We start from the raw sequence: 21,321 nt of genomic DNA, 5'->3' as shown, positions 1-21,321 counted from the left end.
AAGTTTCAAACATTCCAAGTTGAGTATTTAATCATGCAAACATAGGTGTCTCTCCTCATCTAAGTATTTACTTTCAATTCAGAATATCACAGAGTTTCACATCCTCACTAATGATTCACTCAAATTACTCGAGGTGTTTAAGGACAATAAATGAAGCACTCAATAGTCAATAATGAAAAGTCATTACCATAGGCTTGCATGAAAATCAAATCTCCACCACTATAATTTAATATGATACATCAATCAAAAGGTCTTTAGAAGGTTGTAGTACGGCTTGGTTAGGGGGTGTGGTCACAAGCTGAAAGAAAGGGCTAGAATCGAGATTGAATTGAAAAATTGCCTAACTAGAAAAATAGTTAATCTTCACTTGCGTACAACAGAGCTTCTCTCAGAATATGACATTACAGATATGCATACATAGTTGTGGTTTTTTTTTTAGAACAAGTTAAATAATATAGACTAAATATCCAGAACAAAACATAGCTAAGCAATCCATTCAACTCAAATCTCGACAAAAAATAGGGATTAATTTAGGAGATTTCAACAATAATGGGTTAAGCGTTAATATTAAGGGTAATACAAAAAATGGTTTGTTAGGCTCAAGGGGTTTTACTAGGGGTTAATCGTAGAGGTAGGCTTTTCATGGCATGAATGGGTTAATCCTAAGTGCCTTAATCATTTTGATATATCAAATCAAATGGTGTGGTCTCAACATGCATAATCAAGCAAGTTCTAGAATAACAATTCAATACTGGCGCACTCAAAGTAATAATAAAAGTGAGCATAAAATGATGAATAGATGCTCAAAAGGCTCAAAAATCTCACAAAAATTATAGCTTTTTTATGTTTAGAGTCGTGAATTCTAATTCAAAGTAATACCTAGACTTGGGGAAACAACCTATAATTTAATTTCTTAAAAATCAACTTATCATACTTGATTCTCTAATGTCTTAAAGTTTAAACAATCAATGCATAAATGCCAATGTTTTAATTCAAGATATATCAATCAAAATCATAAATCAATCAAAATATATCTTAAATATGATATGAGAGCTTTTCAAGAGAACAAGGTAATCATTCAGGGATTTTCTGATAATGAAATAAATACCCCCACACTTAAGATGTATATTGCCCTTAATGTACAAAGATAGATATTAGGGTATAAAAATAAGATAGGGAGAGAAGTAAAAATTTCCTGTATGATGAACAGATGATATCCTTGGATTGGCGAGATCGAGTATTGGACATTCTTTGGATGGCAAGCTGAACTCTAAAGGTAAGCCATTTTTTTTGAAAAGGAAAACAAATGAATCTTAAAATTAAATGAATCTTAAAAATAAAAGAAAAATAAAATAAGATAATTATTCTAGTTTTTCAAGTGGCACAGCCAGAGCATACGCCCGTGTGTTCTGTGGCTCGGTCATGTTTGTCGCAAATGAAGATGTCGCTACACGGTCTTCTCGTACGCCCGTGTGTATAGGCCGTGTCGTTATGTGTTCGTGTCGCACGGCCGTGTCTGGCATAGTTCGCTTCTCCCACGGTCGTGTAGGTTTTTGTACACCCGTGTCATTCTCACAGTGTTTGGCCACGGGTGCTAGCATGGGTGTGTCTAACTCCCGTGTTTATTTGGCAGATTCAACCACGGCCATGTCGCACAGCCGTGGCGTGTTATTGTAGCCTGTGTTTGGGGAATTTCGTGCCCTATTTTCACAAGGCCATAAGCACGCTCGTGTCCTTGGCTGTGTCTTTGTGAAAAACCTGTGTTCAAAAAGTTTTGTTAGTAAGTTAGGTGTTGATGGCTAAATTTTTAAAGAAGTTAATACAGTTAGTGCTCGGGTTGCCTCCTGAGAAGCGCTTATTTATAGTCTAAGCTCGACTTACCTCTCCTGTTGAATGATCATGGTGGTTTGAGGAGTTCATACTCCTCATCCCTACTGTCAATCTTAAAAGAAGGTTTTAAACGAGTGTTGTTTACCTTAAAAGTGCTGAAATTGGGATAACTCACCTCCACTGTACCGAATGGAAAAATACTAAGTACCGTAAGGGAGATTTCCTCATTTGGTGTGGTAGTGACAATGTAAGGATCAACGACATCTAGTAAGACTGTATAGCCGACCTTAAGTTGATTAGGAGAGGTATCGAACTTGTTTTTGCGTAGTTTCAATTTATCATGTGTTCTCAGTTTGTGTTCTTGCCATTCGTCTAGCTCCTCTATCCGTAGTCTTCGTTCTTCATGGATGTCTTTGTTCTCTTCATGATAGTAGCGCACTGTCTCTATTGTCTTTGTTCGAGGAAGTTCCTGCAAGGACGTTTGAATATTAGTTTTATCATAAACAGCTCTTATAGCATTATCTTGAGTCTTAGAGGTTTTGACTGAGTCGTGTGCTTAGAGTGTTACTGTGTCATCACCTGTACGAAGTGTTAGCTCTCCTGTGCCTACATTAATAATGGTTCTGGCAGTTTCTAAAAATGGTCAACCTAAAATTAAAGGTACCTCGTTATCCTCATCCATATCTAAGACAACGAAGTCTACTGGGTAAATAAATTTATCAATTTTAATGAGAACATCTTCAATAATACCCTTAGGAAATCTAACTGCTTTGTCAGCCAATTGTATGCTCATCTTAATCTGTTTGGGTTTACCGAGACCTAGTCGTTTAAACATCTTATATGGCATAACATTTATACTTGCCCCTAGATCAGCTAAAGCATTATTCACAGATAGACTACCAATTAAGCAGGGAATTGTAAAACTCCCTAGATATTTCAATTTGTTAGGTAGCTCATTCTTTAGAATAGTTGAGCAGACTGCATTGAGTTCCACATGTGATGTAGCGTCTAATTTCTTTTTATTGCTCAGAAGTTCCTTTAAGAATTTTTCTAAGTTGGGCATCTGCGAAAGACCTTCAATAAAGGGTAAGTTAATATGTAATTTTTTTAAGAGTTTGACAAACTTACCGAATTGTTCTTCTGTTCTGTCTCTCGTCATCACTTTAGGATATGGCACACGAGGTTTTGGGATCATTATTGTTTACCTCTTCTCGTCCTTTGTTCATCGCGTTGTCTTGTTGTAATTCTGGCTCAGGTGCAATGAATCCTTCCTTATCTTGAGCACCAATTGCATTGAGGTATTCCCTCGGATTAGGTTCAGTATTACTTGGTAGGCTACCTTGTGGTCGTTCAGAGATTAGTTTTGGACAGCTGGCCTATCTGAGTTTCGAGTCCTTGGATCGGTGCTTGTTGTTTCTTAAGTGCTGTCTCGGTATTTTGGAAACGGGTTTCTGACACCGAGATGAATTTAGAAAGCATCTCTTCAAGGTTTGGTTTCTTCTCTTGTTGATAAGATGGCTGTTGAAAGCCCTAAGGATTTTGTGGCTTTTGATTTCCTTGACCACCCCAGGAAAAATTTGGGTGGTTCCTCCAACCTGCATTATAAGTATTACTGTATGGGTTATTTTGAGATCTAAAGTTATTATTACACATATAATTGGCTTGTTCCTCTTTGGTTGTGGGATTGAAGGATTGATATTCTGTATGCACACCTTCTCCGCTTGAGTCACACCTCATTACTGGATGTACCTGTGTAGAACCAAGAAAACTATCAATATTTTTATTGAGAAGTTCTACTTGATTTGAGAGCATGGTGACTGAATCGATGTTATAGATGCCGGCTCTTTTCGTTGGCTTTGTCCTCATAACTTGCCACTGATAGTTATTCAGTGACATCTCCTCTATAAATTCATTGGCATCTTCCGGTGTTTTATTGTTGATGGTTCCGCCTGCAGCTGCGTCAATCATTTGTCTTGTCGAGGGATTCAGGCCATTGTGGAATGTTTGAACTTGCAGCCAAAACGGTAACCCATGGTGAAAGCACCTTCGCAGTAAGTCTTTGTATCTCTCCCATGCATCGTAAAGTGTTTCTAAATCCATCTACACATAAGAAGAGATATCATTACGTAATTTAGCCGTTTTAGCCGGTGAAAAATATTTTAGTAAAAATTTCTAGGTCATTTGTTCCCAAGTAGTGATAGACCCTCATAGTAACGAGTTCAACCACTATTTAGCTTTGTTTCTCAGTGAAAAGGGAAATAACCGAAGATGAATGGCATCATCAGAAAGGCCATTGATTTTGAATGTATCCCAAAATTCCAGGAAATTTGCTAAGTGAGCGTTGGGGTCTTCATCCTACAAACCATCAAACTGAACGAACTGTTGTATCATCTGAATTATGTCAGGTTTTAGTTCGAAATTATTCGCAGCAATAGCAGGTCTAACTATACTAGACTCAATTCCTGTTAAAGAGGGTTTAGCATAGTCATACATAGTACGTGGAGCAGGATTTTGATTAGCAGCAATTGTAGGAGGTAGCTGATTGTTTTGGTTTTCAGCCATCTCTTCGGTTGGGGGTTGAGTTTCGTCTTCTTGCTCGTTCTCCGTGTATCGTAAGCTGCGCCTTATCTCTCTTTGATTTCTGAGCACTGTGCGATCGATTTCTTTGTCAAAAAGTAATGGTCCTGACGGGTTTCTTCTAGTCATAAACTATAAAAACCTGCCGAGAAAAAGAGAAAAGTAAATTAATAAATAATAAAATAAAATAAAGTTTGCAAGAAAAATAAATGGCTAAAGTAATAAAAATTTAGTGTTCCTAATATTTCAGTTCTCCGGCAACGGCGCCAAAAACTTGATCGCGTGGTTCGTAACAAGTAATAAATATTTATAATGAAGATCAAACCTAAACTAACTATTATCACGATGAAAAGGCAAGCGCACCTATCGACCAATAGTAGAGTAATGGCAAGACCGGGATATCGTACCCAAAGGAACCAAAAGTACTAGTAATAACTATCTTTTTATTATCTAGCCTAAGAATAAAAAGGGTTTGTTTATTAAACTAATTATTAAAACTAATAACACACAGAGAACAAAATTGGGGAATTGCTTTTGGGAAAATCGATTGACTTGAGACAATACCTAGGGAATAATCCACCTAGACTTTACTTGTTATTCTGGCTCCGAATCGGACAATTTATCAATTCAACTTGTTCCGTAGAGACCCCTAAGTTATGTTATTATCCCTATTCAAGACTAATAACGTCTAATCCCTAGATTGAATAACCGAGACTTTTCTCTAATTAACACTCTAGGGTTGCATTAACTCAATCTATGGATCCCCTTATTCGGTTTCACCCTAATCTGGGAAAATCTTGTCACCCTATTTCTAAGCGCGCAATCAACTCTGCTTAATTATGACAAATGTACTCTTAGACAGGGTCTATTCCTCCTCTGAATAAGAGCGTGCCTTGAATTAGTATCCTGGGATATCAAAACAAGAATTAAGAACACATAATTAAGAACAAGTTAAATATTTATCATACGATTTAGAAAATAATAACAAGATTCGTCTTAGGTTTCATTCCCCTTAGGTATTTAGGGGTTTAGTTCATAACTAAATAGGAAAACATCTCAGAAGAATAAAGAATACAAAACATAAAGAAAACCCAAAACCCTCGAAGGGAAATTGAGGAGAGATCTTCAGTCTTGATGATGAATCTGGCCTTCGAGATGGATCAATCGGCTTCCTTGGAGTAATTCCTTACTCCCTATTCTCCTCCTCTCCTTTTCCTCCTCTTCTAGTGTGTACTTATAGGCTTTGGAATGCCTAGAAACCCTCAAAAGTGGCCTTTTTCAAATTGGACTTAACTTGGGCTCGGCAGGGACACATCTGTGGCACGCGCCCGTGTTCGATTACTTCAGGCCATGTTCAAGCCTGCCAAATTGACACGGCCATGTGGTCTACCCGTGTGAGGAGGTCCAGGCCATGTTGATTTCGTACTACGGCCCGTTTTCTCCGTTTTTGGCCCGCTTTTCGTTCCTTTCGCTCTCTTATGCTCTCCTAAGTATAAAACATGAAATTAAAGCATTAGGAGCATCGAATTCAATAATTCTAATGAGTAATCATCCATAAAATGCATTAAACATGGGGTAAAAATATGTATAATTTACGGTTTATCATCAGCCAATCCAAAACACATTCAAATACCTCTAATACATGCCAAATTGGATGCTAATTCAATGATCTGACTTTAACCTAGCCTGTGCACGGAAACAAACTGTACGCTGAGTATAAACTCAGTGGTATTTCTATAATATGAATTCTTTAAAATAAAATAATTAAACATGCACATTTAATTCATATAATTTCCAAATCTATTCAATTAATCACTTCATATGTAAATTATTATCACACATTCAATTCTCATCAATAACTATCTCAATAGCTTTTCTCAACTTTGATTCTCACATTCAGTTTTTTTTTCAATGTCAATTTCCATTTCATGAATTCCATAATTCATGCTTCTCATTTGTACAATTCAATTCATTATCCATTTCACTTCACATACAATTTCATTCAATATCAAACTTATTGTCAATTTATTCATTTACCCCTATTAACGTGACTTAGAATTTGATGGATACACGAATCCAACCAAAACATACCAATATGGACCCAGTGCCTCATCGGATAATTTGAAGTAATAATTTGACACCCAGTGTCTCATCGGCCTTGCTGAAGTAAGTATATACCCAATACCTCATCGAATTTATTTGAAGTAATAATATGACACCCAGTGTCTCATCGAATCATGGTCGAAGTATCCCTGAACTCTTTGTAACGCCCTGAGCTTTTTATCTATGTTTTTGTAAGTACTTGACGTAAATGTATATCTACTTCAGTGGTTAAGTTTTCTTGGAATGTGTGAGAGGTCCCAAGTTCAAGCCTTAATTTTAGCTAATTTTGTTATTTTTAGATCTAAGCCTTAACTTTGTCCTAAGCGCTTACATTAAATTGCTTGTAATTTCATATCAGAATGAGCCTGTTGGTTCAAATGGTAAGAGGGTTGTTGTGCTGGAGGTCCTGTGTTCGAATCCCTGCACGAGCGTGGGTATTATTTTTTCTCGGTTTTCTGATAGAGTCTTTTTGGGATTGGATTCTATGGGAGTTGTGAGTAGTGGGGATTGTGGGAGTAAATTAAGGGATTGATAGAGATTTTTGGGGATTATTTTTCTTCTGTTCAAATTTTCTCTTTCATCCAAAGAAGACTCTGACGTCGAACTCTTTGTGTTTTTTGTTTTCTGACGTGAACTCCTTTCTTTACTTTTATTTTTGTTAATCAATGAAAATTCCCTTTTGTTCTACGCGCTGATCTCGTACTTTTGGTGCTTCCCGTGGGGTTTAGGTAAGGGAACCTTTTTTATTTTGATTTTTAGAAACTGTTGGATATACTTTCTCTTGTAATGTAAATTTGGCTTAGTTAAGGGTTTAATTCTGGCAGTATTCTGCTTTAGGTGAATGTGGTGGAAAAGGAAACTCGATTTGACGGTCTAACTGTTTTGTTATCTGTATTAGTCGAAGGTAAGTTACTTGCCTCATTTTGGGTTTTTGTAGTGACTAGTAAATTGGTTGATTGGTGACCAAAGGATTTCTATTTCTTAGGTTTCAGAGGGCTCTTGATTGCTGTAGCATCTTAAATGAACCAGGTTTGTACCCGAAATGTAAAAAAATAAACGTCTTCAAAAGCCAAAAAAAACCATACTGTCAACGCCACACGAGCGTGTAGTCACTCGTGTGGTAGGCCGTATGTGAGAACACGATCATGTGATTGACGCTGGCATGGCCGTGCGTAGCACACGACTATGTGGTGGCTCGAGTGTAGTCATGTGGGCCACACGGGCTAGGCTGAGTTGGGCGTATGGGCCCACATGGAAAAGCAACACGAGCATGTGTGCCAAAATTTTTGAAGTTTCTCCTAGGGTCGCACGAGTCATTCCAATCGACTGTGGGCCTATTGTAGGGTCGGTAAGGGCTAACTAAACCTTAAAGCTATGTGACCTGATAGTCTGAAACACTGTTCTGAGTATAAATATGCATGTCTATGTAATTTTATAACTGATATATATATAAGCATGTTTTAATTTCTTAATTCTGTGTAAGTATTATGTATCTATTCTGTAAATGATTGGGGGGTGGGTTTTGTATTTATAGAGGAAGTGTACTGTTCGGCAATCATCGCCTAATATCTGGCAGCTTGGTTGTACTATATCTGATTCGTGTCGTAATAGCACAACAAGGTGTGTAAGGATAGGTGGGTGTTGTTAACCCCACATGGTGTGTTGGGATGGTCGAAGATGGAGTGTAGAGGATGGGGGTAGGATATTAATTAGTTAATTCTGTTTATTGTATCGGTATCTGAAATGGGCTTGAGCCCGAGTCTATATCTATATCTGACTGGGTATTTGATTCTGTTTGTATTACATGTCTAATTCTGTTGGGTCACACACTTAGTTTACGTAAACTCACATCTGTGTTTCTGTACTGTCAGGTAATCTATAGTCATTAGTCGATCAGTGCAGCAGGGACTCAGCGGTGACTACTCTTCCATAAAACTAGTTAGACTTATTAATTTATGATTTCTTTATTAATTTGGGTTATATTCTGAAAGTTTGTAATTTTTGGGACTCTCTGGATTGTTTGGTTTTGAACTTAATTTGCATTGATTTGCTTGGTATGTTGCATGCTTGATAAAATGTTTCATGGACACGAATTTTTACGTCAAAAAGAGGTTTTCTAGGAATGCAAAACGGATTCGTAAAATGTATTGGTTTTGTAAAACTTCTACTGTAATAAGTGTTTTGGAAAATGAATGGTTAAAATAATATTTTCTATAATAAACCTGAATGAATGTGAGATATAAAAGTGCTCAGTTTTTCGAAGTAACTTAGTTTCAAAACCTATTCTTTGTGACACCTCCGAATTCAGCCATAACGTCTAAGCTGAGGTTGGGGTGTTACAGAAACCGAATGAAAAGATTTATCCAACGCACAGTTTAGAGTTGGCCACTATTGTTTTCGCTTTGAAGTATTTTTACTGATCATATTTTTACTGATCACAAGAGTTTGAAGCATATAATGACTCAAAAATATTTAAATTTGAGACAAAAAAGATGGCTCGAGTTGCTGAAAGATTATGAGTTAGTGATTGATTATCATTCGGGGAAAGTGAATGTAGTCATGGATGCTCTGAGTAGAAAATATTTATTTGCTTTACGAGCGATGAATATGCAGTTAACTTTGTCTAATGATGGTTCGATTTTAGTTGAGTTAAAATCTAAACCATTATTTCTTCAGCAAATTTGTAAAGCTCAAAAGTGTGATAATGAATTGCAAGCTAAAATAGTACAATACGAATCGACTATGAATTTAGATATCAAATTGGATCTGATGATTGTTTAATGTTCTGAGGTAGAATTTGTGTACCAAAGAATCCTGAGCTTTTTCAGAAAATTCTACACGAAACACACAGTGGTTGTTTATTTGTTCATCTAGGGAGTACTAAATTGTATAATGATTTGAAACAGTTCTACTAGTGGTCGGGCATGAAACGAGATATTTCAGAGTTTGTGTAGAGATGCTTGGTTTGTCAACAAGTTAAAGCTGAACATCAAGTAACTTCAGGACTGTTACAACCAGTGATGATACTAGAGTGGAAATGGCATAGAGTTACGATAGATTTCGTATCGGGATTACCCCTATCTCTGAAAAGAAAAGATGTTATTTGAGTTGTCGTTGATTGACTACCAAAGTCTGCCCATTTCATTCCGGTACGTACAGACTTTTCGCTTGATAGATTAGCTGAATTATACATCTCTGTGATTGTTAGATTGCACGGAGTGCCAGTTTCTATTATTTCAGATAGAGATTTGAGGTTTACGTCGCAACTTTGGAAGAATTTGCAAAAATCTTTGGGTACGTAGTTGCACTTTAGTACTGTATTTCATCTGCAAACCGACTGTTAGTCTAAGAGAGTAATTCAGATTCTCAAAGATATGCTTCGTTGCTGTGTTTTAGAGTTTGAAGGCAACTGGAAAAATATTTACCATTGGTTGAATTCGCGTATAACAACAATTTTCAATTGAGCATAAAGATGGCACCATATGAAGCATTGTATGGTCGTAAATTTTGAACTCCATTGTACTGGACCAAGCTTAATGAGAAAAAGATTCACGGGGTTGATTTGGTTAGAGAGATCGAAGATAAAGTGAAAGTGATTCGAAACAGTTTGAAAGTAGCTTCAGATCGACAGAAATCATATTTAGATTTGAAACGTAAGGACATTGAATTTCAAATTAGCGACAGAGTATTTTTGAAAGTATCTCTGTGGAAAAAGATTCTTCATTTTGGTCGTAAAGGGCTATATGAGATTATCGAAAGAATAAGGCCAGTGGCATATCGACTAGCTTTACCATTAGAGTTACAAAAGATTCACAATGTGTTTCATGTGTCGATGTTGCACCGATATAGATCAAATTTGTCACACGTAATTTCTCCTACAGAGATTGAAATTCAACCTGATATGATGTATAATGAAGAACCGATCAAATTCTAGCTCAAGAGATTAAAGAGTTGAGAAATAAAAGTACAATTTTAGTAAAGGTTCTATGGTAACAACATGGTGTCGAAGAAGCTACGTGGGAACCCGAGGAAGCTATGAGAAAATAATACCCAAACTTATTTTCTGGTAAGATTTTCGAAGACAAAAATTCCTAAGAAGGTAGAGTTGTAACAACCCGTTTTTAGTCAAATCAGAACTGTAGTTTTAGGACAACAAATATGAGGTTGAAATATTTATTTTATTATTATTTTGAGGTCTACAACATGATAGTATGATTGTGTGAAAATTTCGATTAAGAAATTTTATCGTTTGAATACTCAATTTGATAAAAAGGATTATATCGCATAAAGTATAAAATTTGTGTTCTATTAGCTAAATGTGTCTAATAGCTATAGAACCTTAAAGTGGAGGTCCTTACATGGTAATTAACCCATAATAGTGATAGTGGATTATAATGGTTTGGCAATTTGTGTAATTTGTAATGTTAATAAACGTTAATTAAGTAATTAGGTAATTAAAGTTAATAATAAATAAAACCAAATTAAACATCATCTTGTATCATCTTTCTTCAACCGAATTTCATAAAGAAGAAAGCCACTTTTGCGCTTAACTTTTCAAAATCTTATCTCCTTTAATTAGGTATGTATTTTTAGTCTATTTTTAATGATTTCTATGTTTTTGAGATCGTTGCAGCTTAATCTATCTAACACAGGGAATAATTTACAAAACTGTTAAAGATTTAAAGTTTTTCTATTGATGAATGTATATGTATTTTGATGTTTGATGATAGAAAATGTATGGTTGTTGTTAGATAAACAACATTTGTAAAGTTATTTTTGGTAAAATTTCCAATTAGGGATTAGATTGAGAAATGTGGAAATTTTGTGGTAAAAATGTGAATTAAATGAAAAATATGGGTTGCTATGGTAATAAGGAAAATTTGGCTAGCATGGGTAGGGACCTAATTGCATGAATTTGTATTTTTATGAGCTAAGAGCTAAATTGTAAAGATGTTGAAATATTAGGGGCAAAGGTGTAAAGTTGCCATAATATGCATTTTGGGCTAAATTGAATAGAATAATAATTGAAAAAGTTAAATTTGATTACATATAGATCAAGAAAAATGAAGTTCAGATCTAGATCGGGGAAAGAATAAAGTATTGGACTAGTCGATTCATTTCGTCATTTTTATTAATCGAGGTAAGTTTGTATGTTAAGAAGCATTATTATAATTGTGATTTAAATGCTTTATGATTGAATTAATTGTGAATACGACCTTACGGATATGTTTGACAAAAATTCGGCAATGTGGAATCCTGGTTGAACCTTAGGAATAGATTAGGATACGAATGACATGTCATTAGGGGTTATGTGATTTGGGTGCTGGTCTGTACGTCCTACCGGTGGCTGAGTTACCCGGCATGTGTTGCAGATTCTCGTCAGCTTGTATGAGCAGGACCATGTAGCTACGTCATGACCGTCAACTTGTGTGAGCAGACCTATTGATAGCTCAAGAGTGAGCATTATATGATATATGAGATTGAGTTAGCTTCAGCTATGTATTGGCACATAGGGTGCGAGATTCCCGAGTATTCAATATTATTCCAAATGGTTTAAAGGGTATATCGAAAATATGAAATAATGAGAAATATATATGTATCACTACAAGTATGCACAGAAACTATATGAGCATTAAACTTATGAAAGTTGTGAGTTCGTGATTATTTATGTGATTGAATATATGTTAACCTTATGATTTAATGATTTTGTTGTATATTATGATCATACTACTTGATTGGTGAATGAATGGTAAGACTTATTAACTATACGAGCTTACTAAGCTTTGTAGCTTACTCTATTTACTTTTTTGTGTTTTACAGTTAATATTGAAGCTAGCTCAGATTGGAAGTCGTCGGAGACCTCATCACACTATGAAGCTATCACTTTGGTACTTTTGAACTTATGTATTTTGTTATATGGCATGTATAGGAGTTATGGTCATTTTGGTATATGTTAGTAATGGATTTAGCCATTTGAGTTGGCTAAATCCATTACTAACATATACCAAAATGACTTATTAACTATACGAGCTTACTAAGCTTTATAGCTTACTCTGTTTACATTTTGTGTTTTACAGTGAATATCAAAGCTAGCTCAGATTGGGAGTCGTTGGAGACCTCATCACACTATGAAGCTATCACTTTGGTACTTTTGAACTTATGTATTTTGTTATATGGCATGTATAGGAGTTATGGTCATTTTCGTATATGTTAGTAATAGATTTAGCCATTTGAGTTGGCTTGTAAATGATGAATGGTATGTTATATGTATAGCCATGTGGTTTGGCTTATTTTGGCATGTTTGGTGATGTATATATATGTGAGAAGGCCTTTTGATATGTTGTGTATAATTTCCATTTATATGCTTGTTGTGAATTGGTATTTAAAGTATCAAATAGTTGAATTTGAGATTGGTATGTTTGTGGTTTTTAGTAAAGTGATGCATAATTGAAAGTGATCATATTGATGATTTGAGAATGTGGATTTGGTATGTTTTGAATTGGAAAAATATGATGTAATAAGTCATATAGTTCTTGGTATGGAAATAGAATTAATTAGGCTTGGTTAAGATTGGTTTGAATACCTATTATAGCCATGTTATATGCCTTTTGGTTTAGTGTAGGTGAATGCAATTTGGGTGAGAAAGATGGCTTGGTAAATAGCCTATTTTTTTCCACATGGGCATAGACACGGGCGTGTGTCTCAGCTGTGTATGCCACACGGTCAAGTGACACGGCCGTGTGTCCCCTGGTGTTTAATTAGAAATCAAGTTAGTATGCTCCACACGGCCCAGCACACGAGCGTGTGACTTGGTCATGTGGCATAAGTCAGTATACCTTACAGGTTCGGCATGGCCTAGCATACAGCCTAGCACACGGGAGTGTAAGGCCATTTCGAAGGGCACACGGGCTAGTCACACGGGCATGTGTGTTGGCCTTGTGACTCAAGTCAAGGAGTTACATGGGTTCGGACACGGGCTGGGACACAGCCATTTGATCCCATTTCGAATGTCCACACTGCCTGTGACACGGACGTGTCTTCTCACACGGCTAGGCCATACAGGCGTATGTCCCCTATATTTTGTAAAATTTTCTAAGTGTTTCAAAAATTTTCTAAGTTATCGGTTTAGTCCCGAACCACTTCTAATGCATGATTTGGGCCTCGTAGGCTAGTATTAGGGACAATGTGATTGATTTTGAATGACTAGTATTTGAAATTGATAACTATATGAGAAATGTATGTTCCTTTGTGAAATAAGTCTGGTAATGCTCCGTAACCCTATTTTGGGAACGGATACGGGTTAGGGGTGTTACAGCTTTATCGATATAGCTATTTTGTGACGATCTGAGGATACCCCGAGATCGGTCTCGATATATCTGAATTCATAAAACAAAAGACGCGTCCCCAAGATCTTTCATCTCAAAATGCTTAGATAAAAACCTATAGGTTTTGTGCAATAAACCTATATCATTAGCGACAACCAAAATGTCACCGACATATAGAACCAGAAATATGTACTTACTCCCACTGAATTTATGATATAAAAAACAGTATTCATCTCAAAACTGAACGAAAAAAAATACTTGATGAAACTTGTGGTACCATTGGCAGGAAGCTTGTTTGAGTCCATAGGTGGACTTTGAAAATTTGCTAACCATATTCTTTGGGTGTTCTGACTCAAAGTTTTCTGGTTGCACCATATAAATTGTTTCTTCAATGTCACCATTAAGAAATGCAATCTTAACATCCATCTAATCAGATGTAACTCAATAACAAAATGAGCAACAAGCACCATAATTATCCTAAAAGAGTCTTTCGATGAAACTGGAGAGAAAGTATCTGTAAAATCAATGCCTTCTTTCTGAGTATATCCTTTAGCTACAAGACGCGCCTTATACCTCTCCTCCACATTACCATTTTCATCCCTCTTGATTTTAAATATCCATTTATAAGCAATTGGTTTTGTAACTTCAGGTAATGGGACAAGTTCTCAAACTTTATTGTCTTACATAGACTTATACTCATATTTCATGGTATAAATCTATTTTTAAGAATTAGAACTTTTCATGGCCTGATGAAAGTTGATTGGATCATCTTCCATCATTCCATTATCATCTTCATGTTCTTGGAGAAATACAACATAATCGTTTGGAATAGCATTTCTCCTTTCTCTTGTGGACCTCCTTAATGGTACTTGTTCTTAAGGTTGTTGAGTTTGTTCTTCTGGAACAATTACTTCATCTTGAATAGGGAGTTGTCCAATATTGTCTTGTTGAGGTTCTAGATTCACTACTTGATTAATGATAGGTATGAAAACCTGAACATCATCAAACGTAATAGTAGGAACTGAGTTAGAATCTGATTCCTCCTTAAAAACAATATCTCTAACCTTATTTCTCCTCCTAAACTCAATATCCTCAAAAATATTGCAATTCTCGTATAAAAAATATTCCTAATTATGGGATCATAAAACTTATAGCCCCTTAATTGCTCAGAATAACCAACAAAGTAGTTGCTCACTATTTTGGAGTCCAATTTCATTTCACATGGCCTATAAGGCCTTGTCTCAGCTAGATATCCCCAAATGTGAAAGTGCTTTAGACTAGGCTTTTAACCTACCCAAAGCTTAGAAGGTGTTTTTGCAACTGCTTTATTGGGTACTCTATTCATAATGTAAGCTCTTGCTTTTAATGTTTCTCCCCAAAGGGACTCAAGTAAGGTAGAATGAACAATCATGCTCCTTACCATATCCTTAAGAGTCCTATTTTGTCTTTCAGCTACATCATTCATACTAGGTAATCCTAGCATGGTGTACTATGGGACAATACCGTATTCCTCTAGGAATTTCACAAATGGTCCTGAACATTATTCACTTGAGCCATCATATCTATCGTAGTACTCACCACCACAATCAAATCTGACATTTTTAAACCTTTTGTTGAGTTGATTCTCAACTTCAGTTTTATAAGCTTTGAACACGTCCAGAGACTGAAATTTCTCATTAATAAGATATAGGTACCCATAACATGAGTAATCTTCTATGAATGTTATGAAATATTGTTGATCATTCCAAGATGCCGTAGGGAATAATCCACAAATATTTGTATGAGTTAATGCTAATACGTATGAAGATTTGTTGGCACTCAATCTCTTGGTTTTAGCCTATTTTCCCTTTATGCAACCGACACTAACATCAAAGTCTATGAAGTCAAGGGACTCTAAAATACCATCTGACACAAGGCATTTAGCTCTAACTTTTGAGGTATGACCTAAGCACTTATGCCACAATGTGTTGAATTTTCCTTATTTAATTTACGTTAAATACCACGTCATTCCACGTGCAAGGTTTCATTATGGGATGCAACTATTTCTAGTGTAACACCCCGAACCCGAGTCCGACACCGGAGTCGAACACGAGGTGTTAACAAACTTTGAAAAATTTCCAGACACTGCCCAATCTGTGTACTAGTCGCATTAAAAATCATATCTTGAGCTTCACAACTCGAAGATCAGTTTCGTGATTTTTCCCTGAAATTAGACTCAGAGAGGAATCTATACATATATGGTATGACTCCTAATTATCTCTGGTTAATTTATAATCAATTTCCAAAGTCGGAACAAGGAATCTAGAACCCGTTCTGGCCCTGTCTCACGAGAACCTGAATATCTCTTAACATACTGTCCATCTGATTGTTTCGTTACTTTCCTATGAAAGTAGATTATTCAAGGTTTGTTTACATAATTTATTCACTATTTAATTCCATTCCTACTATTTTTAGTGATTTTCCAAATCTACGTCACTGATGCTGTCAGCATCTACCTTTAAGGTAGGCTTTACCTATTTCATGGTTCAACTAGCCCTTTTTGCATACATAGCACAATTTATGAAAGTGATTAACCATCCCCGTGGCCAATCCTTGTCAAGCATATCCACACCAAATGATTATAACATTATACTCAAACACGTATAAGCCATTTTCGCATGGCTATCCAAAACTTACACATCACATAAAGTACTCGAAAAACAACAATGGGTCGTCCTATACATGCCATATCAAAATTCAACCAAAAGAGTACCCAAAAGAGCCTTTGATAGTGTGGGCGACTTCGACTTCAAGATCCCGAGTCCGATAGCTGGAGAACCAAAAATCTATAAAATAGAGGAGCAATGGAACGAAGTAAGCAATTTATGCTTAGTAAGTTTTGAGCAAGGAATTCCAGCATAACGAAAGAATAACACACATTTAGCTAAACGGAATATTTCATAATACACAATTTTCCGATATCAAACTTATTTCACAACGTTAACCCTTATGTACATACACAAAAGACCAACTTAGCCGAAGGCCGGTAGCTCGTTCATCAACTGAGCGAATATTTATTTGTAAGGGCTCGATTAAATTCAACACATACGTAACATATCCCAATATTGGGATGTTTTTCGAGTATTAGCTGGAATTTTACAGCAAGCTCATTCATTACCAAAATCACGTACCTTCGGAATTTAACCGGATATAGCTCCTCGTTCAAGTGCCTTCGGGACATAGCCCGGTTATAGTAACTCATACAATGCCTTCGGGACTTAACCCGGATTTTAAAACTCGTACGAATGCCTTCGGGACTTAACTCGGAATTAGTATCTCGCACAAAGGCCTTCGGGACTTAACCCGGAATTAATAACTCGCACAAATGCCTTCGGATCTTAGTCCGGATATAGTCACTTAGCACAAAGCCTTCGGGACTTAGCCCGGACAGCATTCAATTAATCATGCACATCTAACAATAATTCATGGCACATTCGTATTTCTTTTTCATTAGCAAAACTCAAACACAAGGCACATACCATCCTTGCACAGTCGGCTCAATAGCCACACATAGAGCATGATTTTAATTTGCTTAAAACATGATTTAATCACATCGTAATTTAAGCTCTCTTACTCAAGAACTTACCTCGGGTGTTGTCGAACGATTCTGCTAACTATTCGACCACTTTTTCCTTCCCTTTATCGGATCTATTTCCCCTTTGCTCTTGAGCTTAATTAAACAAATAAATTGATTTCATCATTTAGGCATCGAAAAGATGAACACAAGGCACTTAGCCCATATTTACACATTAGACATTAAAGTCACATACATGTGAAATCATGCATCAACACAACATATTAGCTAATTTTTCCCCCTTGGCCGAATATGCATGTCTATTTTTGGGGTCGATTTCAACACTTAATACACACATATACACACTAGTAAAGCATCCTCCCCCTTTCCATCAATTTAACACATGCATTGCTCATTAACATGCAAAGTTACATTCGGCCTTAGCACACAACTTGCTAGCCGATTCTTCTCCATTTAGCAACCAATGCACATATGTGCTCACACAAAAATGCTAAAAAGGAGGTTCAAGAATCATCAAGTCATCATCACATGCATCATTAACAAGCTTCATATTTAGCATGCAATGGCATTAACACAACCTCTACCTAGGTCGAATCTTAACTCATCCTCATGTCTCATCACCACCACATCAAACATCAACCAAGAATGATGCATCCATGGTCAAGTGTCATTTCCATCACATAGCAAGATTTAGACCATGGGCTAGGTAGAACTCAAGCTAACAACTAAAACATGCATGCATCTCATGGAACATCATCAAACATACCTTAGCCTAGCTACATGCATGGCCGAACCTCTTCACCTTTCTTCTTCCTTCCTCCTTAAAATTATTGGCCAAGGATGAACCAAAGGATGAGAAAAATTTTTTCTTTGTTTTTCTTTCTAGTTTCGGCAAGTATGAAGATGAGAAAAGGATGAACAAAAACTCTCTCCTTTCTTTTCTTTAGCTCACGGCAATGGGGGGGACAAACAACTACACACACATTTTTTTTTGTATTCACCATACTCCTTTTCATTATTTTATGCCCATGCCCCTTATTTTATTTGTTTTATCCCAACATTTTATGACACAAATTAACATATTTTATTTGTGCCATACTTATGCCATAATTTCCATAAAAAAAATTGCACAATTGCTCATCATGCCCATCATGGCCGGCCACCTTGTTTTAAGGTGGGAAATTTGACATGCAAATCCACCTATTTCATACTATAAGTTATTTGGCCACTACAAATTAGCCTATAGCATTTGCAAAAATTTTCACATGAGTCACATTTCAAAATTTCACTCACAATTGGCAAAATCAAAGCATGAAATTTTCACACATGCACTTTAGCATGAAATAAACATAGGATATAACATCTAATTATTATTGTGACTCGGTTTAGCGGTCCCGAAACCACTTCCCGACTAGGGTCAATTTTGGGCTGTCACAACTCTCCCCCACTTAAGAAATTTTTGTCCCCGAAAATCTTACCGGTGAATAGGTTTGGGTATCGCTCTTTCATCGAGCTCTCAGTCTCCCAAGTAGCTTCCTTGATCCCGTGTTTGAGCCATAACACCTTTACTAGCGGAACTCTTTTGTTTCGCAACTCCTTCACTTCACGAGCTAGGATACGCATCGGTTCTTCTTCATAGCTCATATCGTCTTGAATTTCAACCTCTGATGGGCTAATTATGTGCGATGGATCAGATCGATAGCGTCGAAGCATCGAAACATGAAAGTCGTCGTGAATCTTTTCAAGCTCAGGGGGCAAAATCAATCTATACGCAACCGGACCAACTCGTTCGGAGATTTCGTACGGCCCAATGAATCTTGGGCTCAACTTGCCCTTACGGCCGAACCTGAGTATCTTTTTCCAAGGTGAAACCTTAAGGAACACTTTGTCTCCCACCTGATACTCGATGTCTTTTCGTTTCAAATCTGCGTACGACTTCTGACGATCCGTGGCTACCTTCAGACTTTCACGGATTACCTTTACTTTCTGTTCAGCATCTTTAATCAAATCAACTCCGAAAATTTTACTTTCACCGAGCTCGGTCCAAAACAATGGTGTACGGCATTTACGACCGTACAAAGCCTCGTAAGGTGCCATCTTAATACTTGATTGAAAACTATTGTTGTAAGCGAATTCAATCAAAGGTAAATACCGTTCCCATGAACTACTGAACTCGAGGATGCAACATCTCAACATATCCTCAAGTATCAGAATTATCCGCTCGGATTGACCATCGGTTTGGGGGTGAAAAGCAGTGCTAAAATGCAGCTTGGTACCCAGAGCTTCTTGCAATTTCTTCCAAAATCGTGAGGTGAATCTTGGATCTCTATCCGACACGATAGAAACAGGTACCCCGTGTAATCTCACAATTTGAGAAACGTACAATTTAGCTAGTTTATCCAATGAAAAATCCGTACGTACGGGGATGAAATGAGCCTACTTAGTCAGTCTATCAACAACAACCCATATCGCATCCTTCTTACTTGCTGACAAGGGCAGTCCGGACACAAAGTCCATTGTGACTCGATCCCAGTTCCACTCGGGTATCATGATCGGCTGGAGTAATCCTGAAGGCACTTGATGTTCCGCTTTTACTTGTTGACATATTAAACATCTCGAAACAAAGTCGGAGATGTCCCGTTTCATACCATGCCACCAAAATTGACGTTTCAAATCGTTGTACATTTTCATACTCCCCGGGTGAATTGACATTCGGCTACAATGGGCTTCGTTCAGAATCATCGAAATGAGTTCCGAATTCCTTGGAACACACAAACGATTTCTGAACCTCAAACAATCATCATCATCAATTTGAAACTCCGATTCCTCGTTCGGAACACACTTAGCCCGTTTTGCAACCAATTCATCATCGACTTTCTGAGCTTCACGAATTTGGTGAGTCAATAATGGTTTAGCTTTTAATTCAGCTACTAACACGTTGTCTGGTAGAACAGACAAATGCACGTTCATCGCTCGTAAAGCAAACAATGGCTTCCGGCTTAAGGCGTCCGCAACCACGTTAGCCTTTCCCGGGTGGTAATCAATGACAAGCTCGTAATCTTTCAACAACTCAAGCCAACGTCTTTGTCGCAGATTCAAGTCTCGTTGAGTCATCAAATATTTGAGACTTTTGTGATCCGAAAATACATGGCACTTCTCACCAAACAGATAATGTCGCCATATTTTTAAAGCAAACACGATGGCAGCTAGTTCGAGATCATGGGTCGGATAATTCCTCTCGTGTGGCTTCAATTGTCTCGACGCATAGGCCACGACTCGACCTTCTTGCATCAATACGCAACCCAACCCAAGTAGGGATGCGTCACTATAAATGACAAACTCTTTACCTGATTCAGGTTGCACCAAAATTGGAGCTTCAGTCAAATGAGTTTTCAGTTGGTCGAAACTTTTCTGACATTTCTCCGTCCACTCGAACTTAACATCCTTTTGAAGTAGTTTCGTCATTGGTGTGGCTATCATCGAGAAACCTTTCACAAATCGTCGGTAATAACCGGCGAGCCCCAAAAAGCTCCGAACTTCAGTAATATTTCTCGGAGGTTTCCAGTCAAGTATGGCTGAAATTTTGTTCGGGTCAACACGAATACCTGACGCGGATACCACATGACCCAAGAAGCTAACCTCTCTTAACTAGAACTCACACTTACTGAACTTAGCATATAACTGCTTATCCCGCAAAATTTGCAGCACTAGCCTCAGATGCTCAGCATGTTCGGTCTCATCTCTTGAATAGACCAAAATGTCATCAATGAACACAACTACGAACCGATCCAAATACGGTCTGAAGATCCGATTCATCAAATCCATAAATACCGCAGGGGCATTAGTGAGCCCAAACGGCATCACTAAGAATTCGTAGTGACCATATCTCGTTCTGAAGGCAGTTTTGGGAAT

The sequence above is a fragment of the Gossypium hirsutum genome, chromosome A09 (genome assembly GCF_007990345.1).
Source record: "Gossypium hirsutum isolate 1008001.06 chromosome A09, Gossypium_hirsutum_v2.1, whole genome shotgun sequence".
Taxonomy (NCBI): Eukaryota; Viridiplantae; Streptophyta; class Magnoliopsida; order Malvales; family Malvaceae; genus Gossypium; species Gossypium hirsutum.
The sequence above is the reverse complement of the archived record's forward strand: the minus strand, read 5'-3'. Positions refer to the sequence as shown.